The following is a 24,986-nucleotide window of genomic DNA, read 5'->3' as shown; positions in this document are numbered from 1 at the left end:
CCAGCACGTTCATCCGTCACGTTCCCAGTCCGTTGAAATTTTTTAAACAGATCCTTTATTATATCGCTTTTCGGTCCTTTGGTTACATTAAACCTCCGTTGGAAACTTCGTCTTGTTGCAACAACACTGCGTTCTAGGCGGTGGAATTCCAACACCAGAAAAATCCTCTGTTCTAAGGAATAAACCATGTTGTCCACAGCACACTTGCACGTTGTGAACAGCACACGCTTACAGCAGAAAGACGACGTACAGAATGGCGCACCCACAGACTGGGTTGCCTTCTAAATCGTTCACATCACTTGCAGCGCCATCTGTTGTTGAAAATTGTAACTACTGTAATTTCCAAAGTTAGTCCGCCTGAAAATGTACTGTTGTCCCAAGCATATTGCAACAAACGGTGTATTTCCATCGCTGCTCGTTTAGTTTTTATTGCCGTTTCAAATATACCGGTCATTTTTGAAACACCCTGTATCTTACACACACAAAACTTGAATTTAAGTGACGTATGTCTATGTCAAGGTGAAAGAGTCTGCTGCCGGTTGTCGCGATCCTCTTTGCTTCAAATAATGGGTAACCGATACTGAAATTTTATCTCAGGTGGTGGCGTGGAGTTCGGCCGTCACCGGCGACTACGCGTATGGCAGGGCGTAACCTGCTCCGCGACCATCTGGCCCTCAGGTTTGGGGGGAGAGGGGAGCCGGAGATGCCCCCCTCCCCCCTGCCCCCCTGAGCGGAGACCGTAATCCCATTTGAGGCTCGCACGCGCTCGCGGTGTGTGCCGCTTCCACGCAGTCCCCGGCGCTACGCACTCGACGGCTGTGAATGGAGGCGAGCGTAGCCAGATTGGGCACGGCACGGCACGGCACGCTAGCTGGCTGGCTGGCACCCCTCCCCTGCGTTTCGGCAACCGCCGCAGGGCCACCGTCAGGCGCCAAGGCTGCCCTGTCTAGCGTTCACTGCTCCCTATCTTCTTCTTTCATTAAGGCTTCCGTATAACCACTGATAGCCCCTTACTATGAAACTTCTTGGCAGATTGAAACTGTATCCCGTATCGAGACCCGAACTCAGGACCTTTGCATTTCGCGGGCAAATGCTCTATCGGAAGCTGTGAGTCGCACCAGGGAGTTCAGGTAGCAGAGCGCCAGTCTGTGAAATCCAGTGGTCCCAAGATCGAGTCTCGGTCTGGTACACAGTGAAACGTCCCCTTTGAACAATTTTACAGGACTGGTCTATGTGAAACGTCCTCTTTGAACAATTATACACGACTGTGCTTAAGCTGACACACAATATTTTTAGCGCAACGCAATCTGACTTTCAAAAATCCCTACGAAAGAATGGCCCTGACTAACATTAACCTATACGTTTCACAAATCACTTACCTCACAAAAATCTTCGTTATTCAAGCTACTGCAATACAGCGAGCACCACTACTGCCAGCTAAATAAAAGATTCAAACTACTGAAGGCACTAACTACTGATAGGTATAGTTAGCAAATGAAAGATTTTAATAGAGAACAAACGATGTATTTACCTTAGTAGTCATAATATATATATATCACTTCATGACACCAATTCTTACAAATTTCAAAACTCCGCCATCTCTCTCCCCACGTCCACCACTGCTGGCGGCTCACCTCCAACTGCGTAACGCTACGCGCTGTTAGCATCCAGCTGCCGCTGCCCGACACTACAATGGCGAGTATTACAACAATGCAAACCAGCCACAGACTGCACACAGCACAGCCAGTGATTTTTCATACCGAGCGCTAAGCGGCGTTACTAATAAGAAAACCTAAACAGCCTACTTACATAGCCCCCATGCTCCCCACAAAAAATTTTTACAAATTGTTTTGGGCAGTGGCCAATAATTATTTGATAAAATTTTTCATAATTACTATAACAAAGATATCAAATGCACACACTTATTGATACAATGTATGTAAGTAGGCTGTTTAGGTTTTTTTATTGGTAACGCCGCCGCCACGTAGCGCTCTGTATAAAAAATCACTGGCTGTGCTGTGTGCAGTCTGTGGCTGGTTTGCATTGTTGTCTGCCATTGTAGTGTTGGGCAGCGGCAGCTGGATGCTAACAGCGCGTAGCGTTGCGCAGTTGGAGGTGAGCCGCCAGCAGTGGTGGACGTGGGGAGAGAGATGGCGGAGTTTTTAAATTTGTAAGAATTGGTGTCATGAAGTGATATATATATTATGACTAGTGAGGTAAATACGTTGTTTGTTCTCTATTAAAATCTTTCATTTGCTAACTATACCTATCAGTAGTTAGTGCCTTCAGTAGTTTGAATCTTTTATTTAGCTGGCAGTAGTGGTGCTCGCTGTATTGCAGTAGCTTGAATAAAAAAGATTTTGTGAGGTAAGTGATCTGTGAAACGTATAGGTTAATGTTAGTCAGGGCCATTCTTTCGTAGGGATTTTTGAAAGTCAGATTGCGTTGCGCTAAAAATATTGTGTGTCAGCTTAAGCACAGTCGTGTATAATTGTTCAAAGAGGACGTTTCACATAGACCAGTCCTGTAAAATTGTTCAAAGGGGACGTTTCAACAGTTTTAATCTGTCAGGATGTATCATATAAGCGCACAGTCCTCTGCAGAGTGAAAATCGCATTCTGTCTCCTTATTAGTTTGCGTTTTCTCTCTTCCTACAAAAACATCTTCATCCCTTCCCTGAGCAGCCAAGCGACCGCTACGGTCGCAGCTTCGAATCCTGCCTCGGGCATGGGTGTGTGTGATGTCCTTAGGTTATTTTGGTATAAGTAGTTCTAAGTTATAGGAGACTGATGACCTCAGAAGTTATGACCCATAGTGCTCAGAGCAATTTGAACCATCCGTTCCCATTCCTCTGTCTTATTCTTTCCCTTTTTTTTCCCACAGGTGATTCTATCCTCGTCTGCCACTTGAAACAGTTTCTTCCCTGCTATCCTTTATCAATAGCGAAAGTAGATTTCGCAGTTCTTGTTGTGGTATCGAGTTTCAATGTCTTTTTTCGTAATCTACGATAAATTGGTTTTACCCAATACTCAGCACGACAAAAGGGAACCAATATTACACAGATGCTCATAAATTAAGGATAATGCTGATACATGGTGTAGCAACGCTCTGGTGGGCGGTTTGTGGGTTTAAATCACCTCGGGGTATGGTCTTGCGATCCATTTGACCTGCAGTTGTCGCAAGGTGGCGCTGGCAGCAGTCCACTTACGCAGAGGTGTGTTGTTGCATGTCAGAGTACGGTGCAGCGAGTAAGTGTGTAGACGTTTTCAGACGTGCTAATGGCGACTGTCTGTTGAAAATAGCTCAAAGAACACATCCTGATGACGTTATGAGAGGTACAATACTAGGGCGACTGGAGGCTGGTCAAACACAGCAGGTCGTAGAACGGGCCCTCCGTGTGCCACAAAGTGTGATCTCAAGATTATGGCAACGATCCCAGCAGACAGGAAACATGTCCAGGCGCTACAGTACGGGACTTGCACAGTGTACAACACCACAAGAAGACCGATATCTCACCATCAGTGCCCGCAGACGGCCACGAAGTACTGCAGGTAGCCTTGCTCGGGACCTAATCGCAGCCGCTGGATCAGTTATCTCCAGACGCAAAGTCTACAGACGACTGAACAGACATGGTTTACTCGCCCGGGGACCTGCAAGGTGCATTCCAATGACCCCTCGTCACAGGAGATCCCATAAAACCTGGTGTCAGGAAGACAGTACACGGTCATTGGAACAGTGGTCCCAGGTTATGTTCACGGACGAGTCCAGGTATAGTCTGAACTGTGATTCTCACTGGATCTTCATCTGGCGTGAACCAGGAACCAAACACCAAACCTTTAAAGTCTTTGAAAGGGACCTGTATGGAGGTCGTGGTTTGATGGTCTGCAGTGGGATTATGATTTGTGCACGTACACCCCTGCATGTCTTTGACAGAGGAACTGTAACAGGTCAGGTGTATCGGGACGCCATTTTGCACCTGTATGTCCGCCTTTTCAGGGGATGGATGATAACGCACGGCCCCACCGAGCTGCCATCGTGGAGGAGTACCTTGAAACAGAAAATATCAGACGAATGGCCTTTCTGTTCTCCAGACCTGAACCCTATCGAGCACGTCTGGGATTCTGTCAGTCGATGTATCGTGGACGTCTTCAAACCCCTACGACACTTCAGGAGCTCCGACAGGCACTGGTGCAATAATGGGAGGCTATACCCCAGCAGCTGCTCGACCACCTGATCCAGAATATGCCAACCCGTTGTGTGGCCTGTGTACGTGTGCATGGTGATCATCTCCCATATTGCTGTCGGAGTACACACGCAGGAAACAGTGGGGTTTTTGTAGGACATGTGATTCGGGACGGTTTTCTCAACTTACCCACCAATACCGTGGACTTACAGATCCATGTCGTGTGTCTGTACTATTAGCGCCAGTTTTGTGTAGTGCCACGCTGTGTGGCAACAAATTCTGCGATTATCCTTAATTTATGAGCATGAGTTTAACTTGATACTCTGACGATACACAGCGATTGGTACGTATCTGACCGTATGGCATCTGGAGCTTCGGCTGTCATACACAACCCATAACCACATCGTTAATTTTTTCAGTATCGTCTGGCTCATGAGTCTGCGAATCAACTTAATATCATTGTGGAATTTCTTGGTCTGCCCTCGCTAAATGTTAGTAATGCCGGAGACCATTTTCTGTTTCCATGAGTTGACCAGGAGGTGCTATTGCAGTTCACATTTTTTATATTCAGACATCCTCTGCGCCTACTCTGAAAGCATGTGGGTGCGATATTACATGCGCGAACAGCCCGGCGGTTGCACCAGAAGAGGCGACAGCCCCCGCGCCTACAGATAATGGAGCTTCCCGCGGGCAGCGAAACACGCCGCTAACAACCAGCTAACTGCCTGGCGCATCCATCACGCCCTCAGACACACCACCACCGGAAATAAATCTGCTTCCTTATCTAGTTCTCGTTCTCTCTCACCCCCCCCCCCCCCCAACTAAACCCTACTCCACGCCGTCTTCCACAACAAAGAAATGCAGCAGACGCCGAAGTATTTCCTTCGAATTAACCGCAAGACAACCGCTGCGGGCACATTCAAAGTTAATAAAGTTTTCCACGCCCGCGAAAGAACCCCTTATCACAACACCCCCTCACCAAAGCAGCACAGTCCATTATAACTTAACACGGCCAGACTGTTTGCTACGGAAGAGTTTCCCAATAACGGGAGGAATTTGGTTTGAAGTACGCAGAAGTACAAACGGAATACCTGAACAGGGGAGTTAAGAGATCAGCTTGACTATTTTCTAGCAGCCATAAATCATTATGTCTTTCATAATGGGGAGGCTTCGCCAAAAGCGAAGGTAGCGTTTTACGTTCCTCAAGATCGTGTGCTAGGGCCGCTACTGTTGTCCATACGCCGGGCGGTGAAAACATAGCGGGCATTAGATAAAGATCCAGAGCACATTTATCTGCCAAACGTTCATCGTCTTCCAACGCTGTAGGCTTCATGTGATGATGTTTACAGCATCAGAAGACTAAAATTTTGCTCTGGACAACGGCCTGGTGCCCTCTAAAACAAGTCACCAAGGATGCAAATACCACCTGTGGAAGCCTGCATTGTTAGGAGCGAGACTCACGGCTGGACACCGCAGAATGCCAAGCTGGGTCCCAGTTGTACATCACGCATGTTAGTTTCGTCTGTGGTACCATGTCAGCGGCAAACGACGCATCCCAAATCAACACCTCAACTTAACTCGGAACAATATGTAGAGTGGTCCATTGATAGTGAACGGGCCAAATATCTCACGAAATAAGCATCAAACGAAAGAACAACAAAGAACGAAACTCGTCTAACTTGAAGGGGGAAACCAGATGGCGCTATGGTTGTCCCGCTAGATGGCGCTGCCATACGTCAAAGCGATACCAACTGCGTTTTTTAAAAATAGCAACCCCCATTTTTATTACATATTCGCGTAGTACGTAAAGAAATATGAATGTTTTAGTTGGACCACTTTTTCCACTTTGTGATAGATGGCGCTGCAATAGTCACAAACGTATAAGTACGTGGTATCACGTAACATTCCACCAGTGCGGACGGTATTTGCTTCGTGATACATTGCCCATGTTCAAATGGACCATTTATCAATTGCGGAATAGGTCGATATCGTGTTGATGCATGCCTATTGTGATCAAAATGCCTAACGGGCGTGTGCTATGTATGCTGCTCGGTATCCTGGACGACATCATCCACGTGTCTGGACCGTTCGCCGGATAGTTACGTTATTTAAGGAAACAGCAAGCGTTCAGCCACATGTGAAACGTCAACCACGACCTGCAACAAATGATGATGCCCAAGTAGGTGTTTCATCTGCTGTCGCGGCTAATCCGCACATCAGTAGCAGACAAACTGTGTGAGAATCGGGAATCTCACAAACGTCGGTGTTGACAATGCTGCGCCAACATCCATTGCACACGTACCGTATTCCTAAGCACCAGGAATTGCATGGCGACGACTTTGAACGTGGTGTACAGCTCTGCGACTGGACACAAGAGAAATGACAGATTTTTTGCACGCTTTCTATTTAGCACGAAGCGTCATTCACCAACAGCGGTAACGTAAACCTGCATAATATGCACTATTGGGCAACGGAAAATCCAAGATGGTTGCGACAAGTGGGTACATCAGCGACCTTGGCGGGTTAATGTATGGTGCGGCATTATGGGAGGAAGGATAATTGGCCCCAGTTTTATCGATGGCAATCTAAATGGTGCAATGTATGCTGATTTCCTACGTAATGTTCTACCGATGTTACTACAAGATGTTTCACTGCATAACAGAATGGCGATGTACTCCCAACATGATGGATGTCCGGCACATAGCTCGCCTGCTATTGAAGCTGTATTGAATAGCAAATTTCATGACAGGTGGATAGGTCATCGAAGCACCATACCATGGCCCGCTCGTTCACCGAATCTGACGTCCCCGGATTTCTTTTTGTGGGGAAAGTTGAAGGATATTTGCTATCGTGATTTACCGACAACGCCTGACAACATGCGTCAGCGCACTGTCAATGCATGTGCGAACATTACGGAAGGCGAACTACTCGCTGTCGGGAGGAATGTCGTTACACGTTTTGCCAAATGCATTGAGGTTGAAGGACATCATTTTGAGCATTTATTGCATTAATGTGGTATTTACAGGGAATCACGCTGTAACAACATGCGTTCTCAGAAATGATAAGTTCACAAAGATACATGCATAACATTGGAAGAACCGAAATAAAATGTTCAAACATACCTACGTTCTGGATTTTTATTTAAAAAAAACTACCTGTTACCAACTGTTGGTCTAAAATTGTGAAACATATGTTTGTGACTATTACAGCGCCGTCTGCCACAAAGGGAAAAAAGTGGTCCAACTGAAACATTCATATTTCTTTACGGACTACACGGATATGTAATAAAAATGGGGGTTCCTATTTTAGAAAACGTAGCTGTTATCCGTTTGACCTATGGCAGGGCCATCTAGCGGGCCCACCATAGCACCATCTGGTTTCTCCCTTCAAGCTAGACGAGTTTCGTTCTTTGTAGTTTTTTCGTTTGACGCTTATTTCGTGAGATATTTGGCCCGGTCACGGTCAATGGACCACCCTGTATATTCTCGACTGTTCATGTTAACTCTTTGTGTGTAACCTATGACCAGGTTTCAGCTGTTGTAGACCGCCTGTTCGCCACAGTCGAACAATCCTAAGATCTTCTCACGATGTAGTTCTTCTGGAAGGACCAGTATCTACTCTTCGTGCCACAGTGTTGCACGGTGTGTTGCGATCTGCAGCTCTGGCGTTCCAGTATCTGGAACAAAAATAGGTTTCCCCGATACTGCGTCTGTAGAAACGCAACGGTGCCCGCTCTCCCGGCCGTTTTACGACTCCCCGCACACTGGAGTCGGTCACTCTAGTAGCTGCCCAGTTGGTATCACGCGGTTGAGTGCACGTCGTACCAGTCCTCCGACGAAGGAAAAATCGTTGATTGTACCAGGAATAGAACCCAGGTCCTCCGCATGACAGTAATCTATGCGGACGACTCAGCTATGCTGGTGGACCACGCTGATGTTAGAACGTGGTTAACGGCTGAGGCTACGTTTCGGACCAAATTACTCATGCTACAAGGATGTATCTATATGCTACATGCAGGATGATCCACTAGCACTCTTTCATGAGGCTGTTCTGGAAAAAGTAGTGATAACTTCTGACAAATTTATTGGCCGTGGCTCGCCAGCGCTATGGACTCCCCGGTCACCCAACTTAAACTCTTTGGACTCTACTGAGTGGGTAGTGTCGCCGAGCTCCGGGAATGCATTGCGGTTTGTTGTCAACACATTAGGGTATCGTCTGGGATTTTTTAACGTGTGTAGTGTGACATAAATGTGGAACGTGGGGGTGGGGGTGGGGGGAGGGAGGGGAAGTGTTTCTTTCAAAACGTTCTGTTCTTCTTGCTGTTTCGTTAAAGCAAAAAAACTAAATGAGAAATGGTGTAATTAATAACTATTTAGACCTGTGAGCCTCCACGTGCCTTAGCACGAGTAAAATATTAAATAAACCAATGAGAACATTGTTCATAGGGCTTGCCAATGGGTGGTTGGATTTCAAAATATTGACTTCTTCACTGTCCAGAGGACGGCCAACGTATCTGTCAAATGGTTCAAATGACTCTGAGCACTAACATCTCAGGTCATCAGTCCCCTAGAACTTAGAACTATTTAAACCTAACTAACCTAAGGACATCACACACATCCATGCCCGAGGCAGGATTCGAACCTGCGACCATACGAGCAGCGCGGTTCCGGACAGAAGCGCCTAGAACCGCTCGCCACAGTGTCCGGCCATAAATTGCGCAGACTTGGGAATACTGAAGTGTCAGTTTGGTAGCTGATGGTGCAACATCTATCAGTTGCCAACAAAGTATGTATGCATATTTGAATGGTTGCAGCAGCACTTCCCACAACTGCAAAGCACAGACCCGTTTCCTTATACTGTCCAGTATGCTGAGGTTCCTGGCATTTGCGCTGGTGATGTGGGTAATGTGTGATCAGTCTTCTCAGCCGGGTACATACCGTGGCACTGGTCGCTGAGATATGCCACGCTCCGGCAACGCAGCCGGCCAGACTGGGGAGAGACTTAACTAGCGCGCTCCCGGCCCGGCGTCACTGCCGGCTAATTTATCAAGGTGCGCGCCCTCGTTGCCGGGGCAACGCGGCCGATAATGGGGTTATTTAGCGGGTGCTAATGGCGGAATGCCGCGTTCGCTCTTGTTAGGGCTAAATTACCCCGCTACCTGCCGGCGCCGCCCAGTACACGCCGCGCGCGACTGCTCGCCCACACACGCACCCACACCCACGCACGGACGCACAACACGCCCCCGCCTACGCCTTGTTACGGGTTAATTGCCGGCGATTCACTCCTACCACTACCTCACCTCCCCTCTCCTCATTCTCATCTCGCCCACCTGCTCAATGATCACCCAGCTTAGCCGGTCGTAATTTCTAATTTTATCAGCCTTCTGTTCCCTCTTTTTTTTTTACCTCCCCCTTCTTTTTTGCCCCTCTTTTTTACTCCGACGTGATTTTACACTCGCACAGTGTTAGCGAACTTCCTTTCCTGCAAGCACACTCCCGTGATTCCGTTTACAGAACGTTTAGCTACTCATCACGTGCCGTAATTACAGCGACTCGGCGAGTTAATTTTTGGATGCCACAGTTTACAAAAACGTGTTGGTAGAAGAGAATCGCTTCCCCGAATTACCAAACACACACACACACACAAACACACACACACACACACACACACACACACACACACACACACGCACAGACACAGACACAGACACAATTTTAACATTCGTCATGAATAATCTCTTTTTGAAATTCTACACTGTATCAACAATGTTTTCAATAATTTACAGTACAAAACACATAAACCGGTCTCGAAACCCTAGTTGCAGGTTTATTTCCAGGGGAATCTAAAATTTTATTTTCAACCGGAGTGGCCGAGCGGTTCTAGGCGCTACAGTCTGGAACCACGCTACCGCTACGGTCGCAGGTTCGAATCCTGCCTAGGACATGGATGTGTGAGATGTCCTTAGGTTAGTTAGGTTTAAGTAGTTCTAGGTTCTAGGGGATTGATGACCTTAGAAGTTAAGTCCCATAGTGCTCAGAGCCATTTGAACCATTTTAAGCCATTTCATCTATCTACTGAGCATATTTAAAAATTTCAAACGGTGCCACCATCTAGTCATTAAGAGGTAGACTGTAATCTTACGTTGTTGCTGTTATGGTCTTCAGTGCAGAGCCTGGTTTGATGCAGCTGTCCATGCTACTCTTTCCTGTGCAAAGTCATTCATCTCCCAATACCTACTGCAACCTACATCCTTCTGAATGTGTTTAGTGTATTCATCTCTTGGTCTCCCACTACAATTTTTACCCTCCACGCTGCCCTCCAGTACTAAATTGGTGATCCCTTGATGCCTCAGAACATGTCCTACCAACCGATCCCTTCTTCTAGTCAAGTTGTGCCACAAACTCCTCTTTTCCCCAATTCTGTTCCATACCTCCTCATTAGTTATGTGATCTACCCATCTAATCTTCAGCATCCTTCTGTTGCACCACATTTCGAAAGCTTCTGTTCTCTTCTTGTCCAAACTATTTATCGTCCATGTTTCACTTCAATACATGGCTACAATCCATACAAAACGACTTCCTGACACTAAAATCTATACTCGATGTTAACAAATGTCTCTCCTTCAGAAACACTTTCCTTGCCATTGCGAGTCTACATTTTATATCTTCTCTACTTCGACCATCACCCGTTATTTTGCTCCATAATAGCAAAACTCCTTTACTACTTTAAGTGTCTCATTTCCTGATCTAATTCCCTCAGCATCACCCGACTTAATTCGACTACATTCCATTATCTTCGTTTTGCTTTTGTTGATGTTCATCTTATATCCTCCTTTCAACACACTGTTCATTCCGTTCAACTACTGTTCCAATACCTTTGCCGTCTCTCACAGAATTACAGTGTCATCGGCGAACCACAAAAGTTTTTATTTCTTCTCCATGGATTTTAATACCTACTCCAAATTTTTCTTTTCTTTCCTTTCCTGCTTGCTCAATATACAGATTGAATAACATCGGGGATAAGCTACAACCCTGTCTCACTCCTTTCCCAACCTCTGCTTCCTTTTCATGCCCCCCGACTGTTATAACTGCCATCTGGTCCCTGTACAAATTGTAAATAGCCTTTCGCTCCCTGTATTTTATCCCTGCCACCATCAGAATTTGAATGAGAGTATTCCAGTCAACATTATCAAAAGCTTTCTTACGTTAAAGGTTTAATACATAATGTCAAGTATTAAATTTACGAGGGCGTGCTGGAAAGTACTACCTCCTATTTTTTATGTGAAATCTCCTGTACCTTTTTAAATAAAACGAACATTGTTAACATTCTGCATCTATATTCTTCATGTCTACGTGTTTGGAGCGCTCTGCCGCTAGAGAACTCCGAATTGTAACACGTAAGATGACGGTTCCTAATGTAACTATTTCGGCTCGTGACAACGTACTGTAATGGAGTTTCGAATTCCAAGAGTTCGTCCACACATTTAGCAGCGTCTCCTTTAGCACGATAATGCCAGACCACATACGAGCGCTGCGACATCGGCAACAATCCAGCGCCTTGGCTTCACTACTACTGACCATCCTACATACGGTTCTGATTTGGCCCCATTCTATTTCCACATGTTTCCAAAACTTAAACAACAGCTTCGAAGACTTCACTTTGATAGTGTTGAAGCGCTGGAAGCAGAATGAGGCTGTGGCTCTGTCAACAAAGGTAAACATGCTACAGTGACGGTGTCAGAAAACTGATTTATTTTCTGGAGAATTGTGTTTGTCACCAGGGTGACTATGTTGAGAAATAAATACGTAGGCATGAACAACGAAGATGTTGGAGCGCCGATAACGTTTCTGTTGCCTGAAAAGCTTTAAGTGCTGCCACATAAAAAATTCGGAGGGATTACTTCTCAGCACGCCCTTGCAAAACCTGTGAATCTACATCTACATACATACTCCGCAAGCCACCTGACGGTGTGTGGCGGTTCTCCCTTCTATTCCAGTCTCGCATTGTTCGTGGAAAGAAAGATTGTCGGTATGTCTCTGTGTGGGCTCTAATTTCTCTGATTTTATTCTCATGGTCTCTTCGCGAGATATACGTAGCAGGGAGCAATATACTGCTCGACTCCTCGGTGAAGGTATGTTCCCGAAGCTTCAACAAAAGCCCGTACCGAGCTACTGAGCGTGTCTCCTGCAGAGTCTTCCACTGGAGTTTATCTCGATTACTAAATGATGCTGTAACGAAGCGTGCTGTTCTCCGTTAGATCTTCTCTATCTCTTCTATCAACCCTATCTGCTACGGATCCAGTATTCAAGCAGTGGGCGAACAAGAGTACTGTAACGAACTTCCTTTGTTTTCGGACAGCGTTTCCCTAGGATTCTTCCAATGAGTAATGCGTCTTGAAGCAGAGTAACTCACAGCACCCAAATCACCCACATTGTATTCACCCAGTATTTGAGACTGAGCGCACTTACCGAATTCCCTCAAACTTTTCCCATAATTTAAAAGATTTTCTAAATTTTTATTCGGTGACGCTCTTCCCTCCCCCCTCTTTTTTTCAGAAAATATGAAAACTCACAGACAGTCCGTCTTGGCCCTTCCTGTGTTAAGCATGACTAACACACCTGTGCGGGCTTTTCCACCCAGGGCTAGAGTTACGCCTGCCGTTTCATTTCCACTGGCGTTGCAACCTCTGCTAGTATAGGCAATCATTCATTACGCCGTTTTGATAATAAAGACACTCCGGCACCTTTCATGTAATAAGCGCTAACAACTATTTACAAGGTGAACGTGACAATGTCAGTCTTCTTTAAATATTCATATTTTTCGATGTACAATCTATCAAATGATATCTAATTCCGGTTGTCAATCATGGCAAAGTATGTAGATGAGTGTTGGTAATGTGTAAAATTATACCCACGTTACAAAGTAACTTTTTTCAGAAATGATTGCCATCAGTGCTTTTCATAGTGATAGCGACTGATGTTATGGCTTTATTAAACGTGAATAGCCTCAGGGGACGGGACAGGGTGTTCTGCAGAGCCGTTTGATTCCATATGAATACTCCAGGAGAACAACTTCGGAAAACAGCGTGCACATCTGTATGAGCTGTTATTAACAATTGCACTATCTGAGGATGAGCCGCGAGGCAGCTAGAAAACCGGCAACGGTTAAAAGAAGTTGTAGCGTCACCTGAGGCGTCTGTTTGCAGTCATTTCTGAAAACCTTCATTTATCACAATCGCAACGTCCGACATCCATAATGGCTAAAAGTTTTAATGAACTAGCTTCAGTAACATCTTTTCTAATGCTTGACTCTGCGCGTTTCAGGAATTTATTTTCTTTTTCTAATACGAAGCTGCGCCGGTTTTCTTTATCTTCTTTTCTCCCGCTGTCGTCTTTTTATGTCTTAGCTGTAATTAGGGAAATGGTAAACTTAATGACCTGGTCAATCAGATGGTAATTAAATAAACTCGTAAGGCATGATCGAGTCGGAAGCACAGAGCACAGATATGGGGGAGAGGAGGGGGAGGGCGGGGGGGGGGGGGGAGAGGGAGGAAGATTGTAATCAAGCCAAGACAAATTGCGAATCAGGATACCAGCGGGTACTGACATCTTCGTTTACGCAAAAGAAAAATTCATATAAAAATTACGTAAAATAAAATTAATTATCTCGTGATAAAATATTTATATCCCATGTCTTTAGACCAATGCTCAAGTTTGCTAAATATTAATGGACTGGCATTTCGAACATGTCACATAGAACAGACCGCACTCACTTACATTAATAAAATCGAGCGCGCGATCCGATGACGTGTGTTTTTGTGCGGATGCAGAGATATGGCTGGGACGTTTAATGGACGACGTCGGCTGCAATGCAGGGTTCGCTGAGAATTTGAGTCCGACCGCAGGCGTGTTCGAGTGGCCGACACGGTCAGGGCTACCACTGTAGAGACAGCATCCGAATTTGAATTATGGCCCGCCACACATTGTCAACTTTCGCCCTTGCAATCCCGTGGTACCCTCAGCGACTGGCGGTAATGACCTCCTATCTACCCCTTTCCTTTTTTTTCGCGTTTCCTCCACCACAGAAAATTATATTACACTTTGCCTTAACTGAAGTACCTGCAGTATTTAAATAGTTTATCGATGGTAGGCAATGAAAACCCTCGTAACTCCGTCTGACTATAAATGTAAATGTCGTGAGACTAGACCGTTCGCCGGGTGCAAGTCGTTCGATTTGAAGCCACATCGGAGACTTCAGAGGCGATGGGGATGAAATGATGATGATTAGGACAACACAACACCCAGTCCCTGAGCGGAGAAATATCTCCGACCCAGATGGAAATCGAACCCGGGCCCTTAGGATTGACATTCTGTCGTGCTGACCACTTTAGCTACCTGGGGCGGACAGTGTGACTATAAAAACTCTGTATTCCAGTAACTAGTGACTCTGTAATCAAAGAGAAATTTGTAAATGCGTCGATTTCTCTTACATGTCAGTAACTAGGCTTCTACTATACAGTTACACATGCAGCAACTTTCTGTATCATTTTATGTTATATTTTAAGAAACCATTTCGGTTTCAGATGCAAAATTTAACAAAATGGAGTTACGAGATTTTCATCGCCAACCATCGTGTGGCGTGCGTACTGTAAGACCTTCGGTACACACAGCGTCAGATTATTTGACTTGTCGCTCTAACGAAGTAGGCGAGTGTCAGCAATATGTCTCGTGGTCTTATCGTGGCGTGTTTATCTTCTGCTGTTAGGTCAGACGACAGAAATGCCACTTGCACGCTTAGAGTAGCAGATTGACGGTGACCAACTTTAAACAGAACTTGATTAATTTTCACACACATTTATTAAAATAATAAAAATCGTAAGGGATTATGTAACTTGATTATGGATGTTGTTTAGAATTGACAGTCTGAAGTTCCTTCGGTCTTGGTACGTTAATCTTATTCTGACATATCTCTGATACTTGACAAAGTGTCTATATATTTCTCTACATGGCTATGTACAGGAATATGGTAATCTTATTAGGCGCAGACTGAAACTTGACTACAGACTAATGCAGACTGGCTAAACGGAGGTCTGTACACCCGTTATAATACCTCGCGCGTTCAGGTACCACTGCGGGAGTGTGATCTGCGAGGAGAAAAGGTTCTACGTTAGCAGCAATCTCATTGGCTGCGTTACATATTAATACGCGGATCGGCGGAAGCAGAATTTGGTCCGTCTCTAAGGCAGCGCCATCTCGTAGTGCGGAGACGGACGAGCGCTGCGCTGCGCCTCCGCTGTTGTGCTTAGTGGGGCGCGCTGACTACGCGGAACTATGTACACAAAACATCGTTATGAATATTTTCTGGAGCTTGATAAATATAGTATTTACAGACGTAGCTTAAAGCTGTGTTTTTAATCAGTTCTGGTCAATTTCGGCTTTTCTTCGAATAGTACGTGAGCCGCATCGCTGACCCCCATCGCCGATCGGCTAGTTTATCTTTCCTGCTTACGGCTACTGATCTTGGTCAGAGAAGTTAGTGAGCGCAGGGGCAGAGTCTTTGGTGTGCAGTAGAGAGTCGCGCCTTGGCCGCCAATGCGAACGGTCATGCAAGCAGTTTTCGATTTCCTTGGCTCGTGATAGCGTGTAGGTCGCACGGTGTGTGCTTTCAGCGGGAAGTAGTGGCCTGTATGAGGAAGTAAACACTCCCGGCTTTGTCGGAGAGGAACGAGTACGCCGCACGCCGCTGCTTTTGAAGGTTTCAGCACCGGCTGTTCGCACGGTGCAACGTGCTGGTTTCAACGCATAAGGAATTATGGAATGACGGCCTCGGTGTTTGTGTTGGACGCACAGGCGGGATTCGTTAGAGGCTATCCATCCCGGTTTTGCTAGACCAGCACTGAAATCAGGAACCTACTGCTATGGTGGGCATAATTATTTGTTTCTGCAGACTTACGAATTTGTGTGCAACCTCCTTCAAGATTCTTCCGCTATCCCCAGCCCTTCTAGTTAGTCCTTACGCAGTTTGAATTGCCTGGCTGTACTTACTGACCTGATCTCTGTGTCGGCTCAACCTGCCGCTCCATGTATCAAGATATTTTATGCTCTATTTCTTTAACAACTTCACGGAGAAAGCGGGTGCTGTGTAAGATTTGTCTGGTGTGTTGGTACCTCACGCGTGTTCAATTGGCGGCTGGGGCCGCGAACTTTTATTTCAATAACAAAATGTTTCCTTGCGGTGCCAGCATAATTCAGTTTAAGTTCTCATTTCTCATATTGTCGTATTTGTCAGTACCGGCTGGTAATTGAGTGTTCTAGTCTGTTATACACTTGTAAACACTCCCATGCTGTAGTGTACCGGCCAGGTCGTGTATGAGCGAAATGTGAAGCAGCTCGCACTCACGTAGAGCTAAGAAATGAATTTTCAGTTATTTTATTGCCGACTGTAATTATCTGTGGAAATTTTAAAATATACCTGTTACTTTGATTCCTTCGTTAAACCTTTCTCTTCTTTTCAAAGTGTTGCTAATTATTCAGTCCAATACATTCTTGTCAAATAGCGTGTGTTTAAATCAGCCCTTCATGCGTTATTGGTTTGAAATGAGAATTAATTCGACACCCTAGCTGCAAACAGGCATTGATATACATCGGGGACATGTTTAAAATGTTTGTCCCGACCGGGACTCGAATGCGGGATCTCCTGCTTACGTGGCAGACGCTCTATCCATCTGAGCCACCGACGGCAGAGAGGATAGTGCGCCTGCAGGGACGTATCCCTTCCACGCGCCACATGAGACCCACATTCCCAACATGTCCACACCACTACATTCCTGGTGCGCCTAGTATATGTTTGCCCATCACACGCATTTCTCGTGGCAGATTAATCTACCAAGTCCCGTACGAGTTGCGGCATAGCGGGTTCGAGTCCCGATTGGGGCACACATTTTCAACATGTCCCTAATGATGTATATCAACACCTGTTTGCAGCTAGGGTCTCGATTTAATTATCATTTCATTCTAGAGAAGTGAAATGTCCCCTTTGAAAAATTGTAAAAGACTTTGCTTAAACTGACACACAATATTTTTAGCGCAACGCAATCTGACTTTCAAAAATCCCTACAAAAAAATGGCCCTGACTAACATTAACCTATACGTATCACAAATCGCTTACCTCACAAAAATCTTGGTTACTCGAACTACTGCAATACAGCGAGCGCCACTACTGCCAGCTAAATAAAAGATTCAAACTACGGAACGCCATTTCTCTCCCCACGTCCACCACTGTTGGCGGCTCACCTCCAACTGCGCAACGCTACGCGCCGCTAACAGCCAACTGCCCAACGCTACAATGGCGAGTATTACAACAATGCAAACCAGCCACTGACTGCACACAGCACAGCCAGTGATTTACACACAGAGCGCTACATGGCGTTACCTATAAGAAAACCTAAACAGCCTACTTACAGAAGCTGCACGGTCATCAATGGTATCTGTTCTTTCGGGAACAGATACCACCTTCATATAACGTTATTGCTTGTTATTTGCCGTTCCTTAAAATCAGCTTTTCTGGCGGTTTGCTTTGGGAATTTGTTGTATTTCCGTCTTCATTTGTTTTTTATATGAGTCCTTCAGGTTGCGTGTCAAAATTTTTACCTGGCTAGGTTGTTACCAGTGCCTTTAAAATAACTCATAAATTGTTAAACATAACTAGCTTGCGCTGTCAAGGCTAACTTAATGATAAAGTCTGTGTTACCTACCCACCAACTATGTGCAAATGAACAAAAACCGCCACAGTCCTTCCTTTGGTTTTTGGTCGCGTGGCACCGGGTTGGATACCCGTCCGCGTCTATCAGTAGGCTCGTTATGAAAGCGCTCCCTAAAGTAGAACGTGTCGTTCGTCGTTGATAACAAGTATCTTATGACTACATGACTATTCTTACGGAAACTACAGTGTGTTTTAAATGTGTATTTGTAACTTGTTCTCCTCTTAAGACGATAGTGCAGTGTATGTGTTCAAAGCATTTAGCACCCAAATATCTGCTGAACTGCAGAATTTCTGTAGACCACCTCGTAAAGCTTGGAACGTTATTTAGTTTCAAAATAGCGTAGTAGTACCGTTTACAAACTTACTAACTCCGCCATGTTACCTCACTGAACTTTCAGTAAAAGATGCTTCTTTGCCAGTCTAGTGTTGTATTTCCACCACAGTATAATTCATACAGTCAAGACGCTCTGGTGCGAAACTTGATACTGTTCTGCAGCTGTAGCGACTGTAGCGCGCCAAGCAGTGAGAAAGCAGTCATATGCGTTGTAGGAACAAAGTTTTTCATTTTCAACTTAACGAAACAATTTCTATATTTTTGCATTCCGCGCGTTCTTATAGGACCGAGAGACATAAATTATAATGAAATACATCCAAAAAATAGCCGTATCACATTAATACATTGACATAAACTGCAACTTATCAGTGAAGAAATCCTTTCCAGTAGGTGTATATTTGCAGCTTAAGAGAATGTAGACACGTCCACTATGTGATAAAAAGTACTCGGACAGCTGGCTGAAAATGACTGAAAAGTTCGTGGAGCCCTCCAACGGTAACGCTGGAATTCAGTTTCGTGTTGCCTCGATGACAGCTTCCACTCTCGCAGGAATACGTTCAGTCAGGTGCTGGAAGGTTTCTTGGGGAATGGTAGCCCATTCTTCACGGAGTGCTGCACTGAGAAGAGCCATCGATGTCTGTCGGTGAGGCCTGGCACGAAGTCGGCGTTCCAAAATATACCAAAGATGTTCTGTAGGACTCAGGTCAGGACTCTGTGCAGGCCAGTCCATAACAGGGATCTTATTGTCATGTAGCAACTCAGCCACAGACTGTACATTAGGAACAAGTGCTCGATCGTGTTGAAAGATGCAATTGCCATCCCCGAATTGCTCTTCAACAGTGGGGAGTAAGAAGGTGCTTAAAACATCAATGTAGGCGTGTGCTGTGATAGTGCCACGCAAAACAACAAGGGGTGCAAGCCCTGTCTATGAAAAACAGGACCACACTATAACACCACCGCCTCCGAATTTTAATGTTGGCACTACTCACGCTGGCAGATTACGTTCACCGGGCATTCGCCATACCCACACCCTGCAATCGGTTCGCCACACAGTGTACCATCTTTCGTTATTCCACACAATGTTTTTCCACTGTTCATTGATGCAATGTTAACGCTCCTTACACCAAGCGAGGCGTCGTTTGGTATTTACTGGCGTGATGTGTGGCTTTTGAGCAGCGTCTCGACAATGAAATCAGTCTTCTCACCTCCTACTTAACTGTCATAGTACTTGCAGTGGATCCTGATGCAGTTTGGAATTCCTGTGTGATGGACTGGAAAGATGTCTGCCTATTACAGAATACGACCCTCCTCGGCGGTCTCTCAGTCAGCAGACGAGGTCGGCCTGTACGCTTTTGTGCTGTACGTGTCCCTTCACGTTTGCATTTCACTATCACGTCGGAAACAGTGGACCTAGCGGTGTTTAGGAGTGTGGAAATCTCGCGTACAGACGTATGACACAAGTGACACGCAATCACCTGGCCACGTTCGAAGTCCGCGACTTCCGCGGAGCGCCCCATTCTGCTCTCTCACAATGTCTAATGACTACTGAGGCCGCTGAGAGTACCTGGCAGTATGTGACAGCACAATGCACCTAATATGAAAAACGTATGTTTTTGGGGGTGTCCGGAAACTTTGGATCACGTAATGTATTTCAAGCGTGAGAAGCATATGTTTCGATCCTTTGTTGTTATTGTCATAGGCACTTCGGTAATTTCCAAGAATGATTGCCTATCGAAGTCGCGCGGTCCAGGCGATACATATCGAACGTGCGATCGTAAATCGATCATGGGACTCCGGTGGCGGGTGTTGTGATCAGTTATTTCTGATGGTCATTTTTACGTTTTCCGTCGTTCTCTTAGTTGCTCCTAATTACACACCTCAGCTAGTTGTTCGTGACTTGCTAGGGAAATTCAGACGATTTATGTCGTTAGTGCGTGGGATGTCTGGTGTTCTTGACGTTTCTTCGGCGGGTTGGAAAAATCTAATTCCATGTTTATCCACCGTATAAAATTGTTCAAATTTTTGTAGCAAATATGGAGTACTACCCGACAAGTAAAGAAGGGACTGTGTAGACTGTGGTTGTGCGAAGTCTGTAGAACTTTGTAAGAAAGGTTTCGATGCTGAAATACCGTTACAGTTTCATTGTGGACAGTGCGGAAAACGAACGAGTATCAGGAAGAATACATGGTTCGACTCTTCCAAATTATCCACCCAGACCATCGTAATGGACTTTAACATGATGACAATACAGACGACGAGTGAGGTAAGTTGTCTACTATGGAATTACAGGTATTTTTGTAACGCTTTTCTTTTTTCATTGCTGCAATGACCACTGTAAACATACTCACAACACCCGCCATCGGAGTCGCATGGTCATTTGAAGATCGCACGTGTGATACATGTCGTCTGGACGCTGCGACTTCGATAGGTAATCATTCTCGGAAATTATCGGCACTTACAGGGTGTTTCAAAAATCACCGGTATATTTGAAACGGCAATAAAAACTAAACGAGCAGCGATAGAAATACACCGTTTGTTGCAATATGCTTGGGACAACACTACATTTTCAGACGGACAAACTTTCGAAATTACAGTAGTTACAATTGTCAACAACAGATGGCGCTGCAAGTGATGTGAAAGATATAGAAGACAACGCAGTCTGTGGGTGCGCCATTCTGTACGTCGTCTTTCTGCTGTAAGCGTGTGCTGTTCACAACGTGCAAGTGTGCTGTGGACAACATGGTTTATTCCTTAGAACAGAGGATTTTTCCGGTGTTGGAATTCCACCACCTAGAACACAGAGTTGTTGCAACAAGATAAAGTTTTCAACGGAGGTTTAATGTAACCAAAGGACCGAAAAGCGATACAACAAAGGATCTGTTTGAAAAATTTCAACGGACTGGGAACGTGACGGATGAACGTGCTGGAAAGGTAGGGCGACCGCGTACGGCAACCACAGAGGGCAACACGCAGCTAGTGCAGCAGGTGATCCAACAGCGGCCTCGGGTTTCCATTCGCCGTGTTGCAGCTGTGGTCCAAATGACGCCAACGTCCACGTATCGTCTCATGCGCCAGAGTTTACACATCTATCCATACAAAATTCAAACGCGGCAACCCCTCAGCGCCGCTACCATTGTTGCACGAGAGACATTCGCTAACGATATAGTGCACAGGATTGATGACGGCGATATGCATGTGGGCAGCATTTGGTTTACTGACGAAGCTTATTTTTACCTGGACGGCTTCGTCAATAAACAGAACTGGCGCATATGGGGAACCGAAAAGCCCCATGTTGCAGTCCCATCGTCCCTGCATCCTCAAAAAGGAATCATTGGCCCATTTTTCAGATCGAAACGATTACTGCATCACGCTATCTGGACATTATTCGTGAATTTGTGGCGGTACAAACTGCCTTAGACGACACTGCGAACACCTCGTGGTTTTTGCAAGATGGTGCCCGGCCACATCGCACGGCCGACGTCTTTAATTTCCTGAATGAATATTTCGATGATCGTGTGATTGCTTTGGGCTATCCCAAATATACAGGAGGCGGCGTGGATTGACCTCCCTATTCGCCAGACATAAACCCCCTGTGACTTCTTTCTGTGGAGACACTTGAAAGACCAGGTGTACCGCCAGAATCCAGAAACAATTGAACAGCTGAAGCAGTACATCTCATCTGCATGTGAAGCCATTCCGCCAGACACGTTGTCAAAGGTTTCGGGTAATTTCATTCAGAGACTACGCCATATTATTGCTACGCATGGTGGATATGCGCCATCTGTTGTTTACAATTGTAACTACTGTAATTTCGAATGTTTGTCTGCCTGAAAATGTACTGTTGTCCCAAGCATATTGCAACAAACGGTGTATTTCTATCGCTACTCGTTTAGTTTTTATTGCCGTTTCAAATATACCGGTCATTTTTGAAACACCCTGTACCTTGACACAGGAGTTTTTTATGGAGTCTAGTGATTCGCCCATTTTTACGCTTCACTTTAACTTCCTAATACACGAATATTTTTGTAAATACAATTACTTTTGCTTCAGAAGTGAATGTATTGATCGTTGTCGACATTGTGTCCCAGATTTAGCAACTAGCATGCAACTGACTTGTTTTGTGTTGGAAAAAGAGTTTTATTGCTTTTGATGTTTTATCATCACATCCACTGAGCTACATGTGTGGTGGATATTTCGTACGTTAAACAGTGTTGGTATTAAATTACATATAGGATTCCTTCGTACTAAACTCACTGATTTCGCTGAGAATGTACCGATCAAAACTCCGCCTTTTTGATTAGGTATACTGTCTTCCTGCAAAATAACACTTCTTCTGGTATTTACAAGCATTTTTTGTTATGAAAATAAAGATATTATTCTGTAAATCTCTTTACGTTTCAAGAGAATCGTAAATAAACGTGCGTCAGAAGAGAATGGTAAATAAACTACGTGTAATGTACTATTTAACTCCCAGGGTCCTTCGGAAATTAAATAATGACAAACATGATATTAACATTTGTTAGTTATTGTCGATTCTTATTGCGCCATATGCATTCACTATGCTACAAGTCAATATAAACTTAAGTATTCGCACCGATCCGATATCTTATTCGGAAGTGTCGCTTGTTGGCCGCTTGGGGCACCGCTCTCACAGTGGGCAGTAACAAATACTAGACGGAGTGTCGCTGCTGGTAGTGTGGTATATCTGTATCAGCGATTCTCTCTGTCGCAGATGTAAACTCTTTGCTTTGTATATAGTATCTTTGTTCTTCATCGTGCGGGGACTTGGTAGGGGGTTGTGATCAATGGTACTCAAGTCGTTTTTTCAGGCTGTAGAAAGCAGACATATTGTTCGAATTGTTAACTCAAATTGTGTCATTATGACACGTCAAAATTTTCAGAATACAAACGCTACTTTTATATCTTTTCGCAATTTGAGAATCAGATTTTCGCGGAATCGTCTCATCAGTTAATTTTGTAAATACTAGGTCAACCTGCAGGTGGTGTTATGCGCCAAATAAGATAACGAAGCCAACATCAATACAATCAGCTAAGTAATGGATTTGTATCTTAGTATGTGGATATATGCCTCGCTGCAACTCACTTGAAAATAGTGACTGATACTTGGTCTGAGGAGAAGTCACTCAATATGCAGCGATGAAGAAGTACTTTACAAGATTTAGTGCCCCACTTCAAAAGGCTTCTTTTCCCTAACGCATAATGGTATCTTTCCCTACGTGATGTGCGAGAATTGTGTATTAAGTGCAACTGTTCAGGTGGGTGTGTAGTAGGTCTGTGGCATTACTTATTGTTGTATGGTGATGAGAGAAGAGATAGACCTGGAACTCTGTGCTAGCACACGGCATAATGCTTTCGAATAGCACCACCATGACCACCACCACCACCACCACCACCACCACCACCACCAGCACCACCACCACAACCACGACGACCACCACCACCACCACCTAAAGAGAACGCATGGCGCGTTTGTGAGATGTCACGCGGAGCGTGCCATGTTTCGCGAGGCTCTATGCTGACAGATTCGACGCACATGCCCTGCTATCGTTCTCGAAAGTTTTAACATACCTATTCCATAAAAAAATTTTATTTTCTACATAACTTGTAGCTTTATATGTCCACTTAATGGGTAGCGCCCATAATTTCGTTTACTGTCATAGATATTGTGATATTTCGCATATAGGCACGGAATTCGAAAGCATTGCAATTAAAAATAGGGGTCACTATAAATGTTTCTATGGTGAATATTACACTATATATTGCTGTTTCAAATGTAGGTAACATTTTCAATTTTTGTTTCAATTTGGCAGGGGATCAATACATGCCTCGAGTCTCGAGAAAATAAATTTTAAGTAGCACGTACACTTCTGATCAGACATAAGCAAGAATGAAATATTCGTATCTCGTAAACCAGTGAGATATCGAAACGAGATTTTTGCAAATGATAGCTCGTAAAACGTAGAATACTTCACCATATGGTTAACATATGAAACTTCCTTATGTGTAGCGATGTAGCAGGAGCTATAGTTTTTATTTCACTTTTCTCAAACGGATAATGTAATTTCTTAAGAGTCGTTGACAGCTAGTGAAAACAAAATTAACTGACATGAAAAACATGAAATTTCTTCTCTTTTCCATGTTTCTTTCCTTCTTAGTTTTCTTTTTAATCTTAGTTCTTGGAACTGATTTTTTCATGTTTAAAAAGCTAAAAAGAAAATGTTTTTTCGTATTATAAAATTCATTTTGGTCGATTGAAGACCATTACCACGCAAATAGCGTAGGTGGTCCTCACTGAATTGGAACCCGTCAGTGCAAACCAAGACAGACCATGTACCGAACATCTGGCTGGTATTTGGTCATTGACGGTGAGGTTCGTTCTGATAATGGAAGCCAGTTTCTTCCTCGTCCATGACAAAACGGTTTTACTCACAACTCATATATATCTCTGTGCGAGGGTATCCTCTCATACTTTATGCAAAGAGCATCTTTTGTCAGATCCGTTTTGTGTCACTCGTCTTCATTTGGAATATTCCTATGTGTTACACTGAACCAAGTGAATTTGACATCTGACAGCAGGAAATATTCAGGAACATTCTGAAAAACCCTACTTCAGTCTGTGGACGGGCAATTCCTGTAAAGCGGGCGAATGCTAAAATGCTGCTGGTACGCAAAACCCTGTGGAATGGT

This window comes from Schistocerca gregaria, chromosome 10 (assembly GCF_023897955.1).
Source record: "Schistocerca gregaria isolate iqSchGreg1 chromosome 10, iqSchGreg1.2, whole genome shotgun sequence".
NCBI lineage: Eukaryota > Metazoa > Arthropoda > Insecta > Orthoptera > Acrididae > Schistocerca > Schistocerca gregaria.
Note: the sequence above shows the minus strand (reverse complement) of the source record.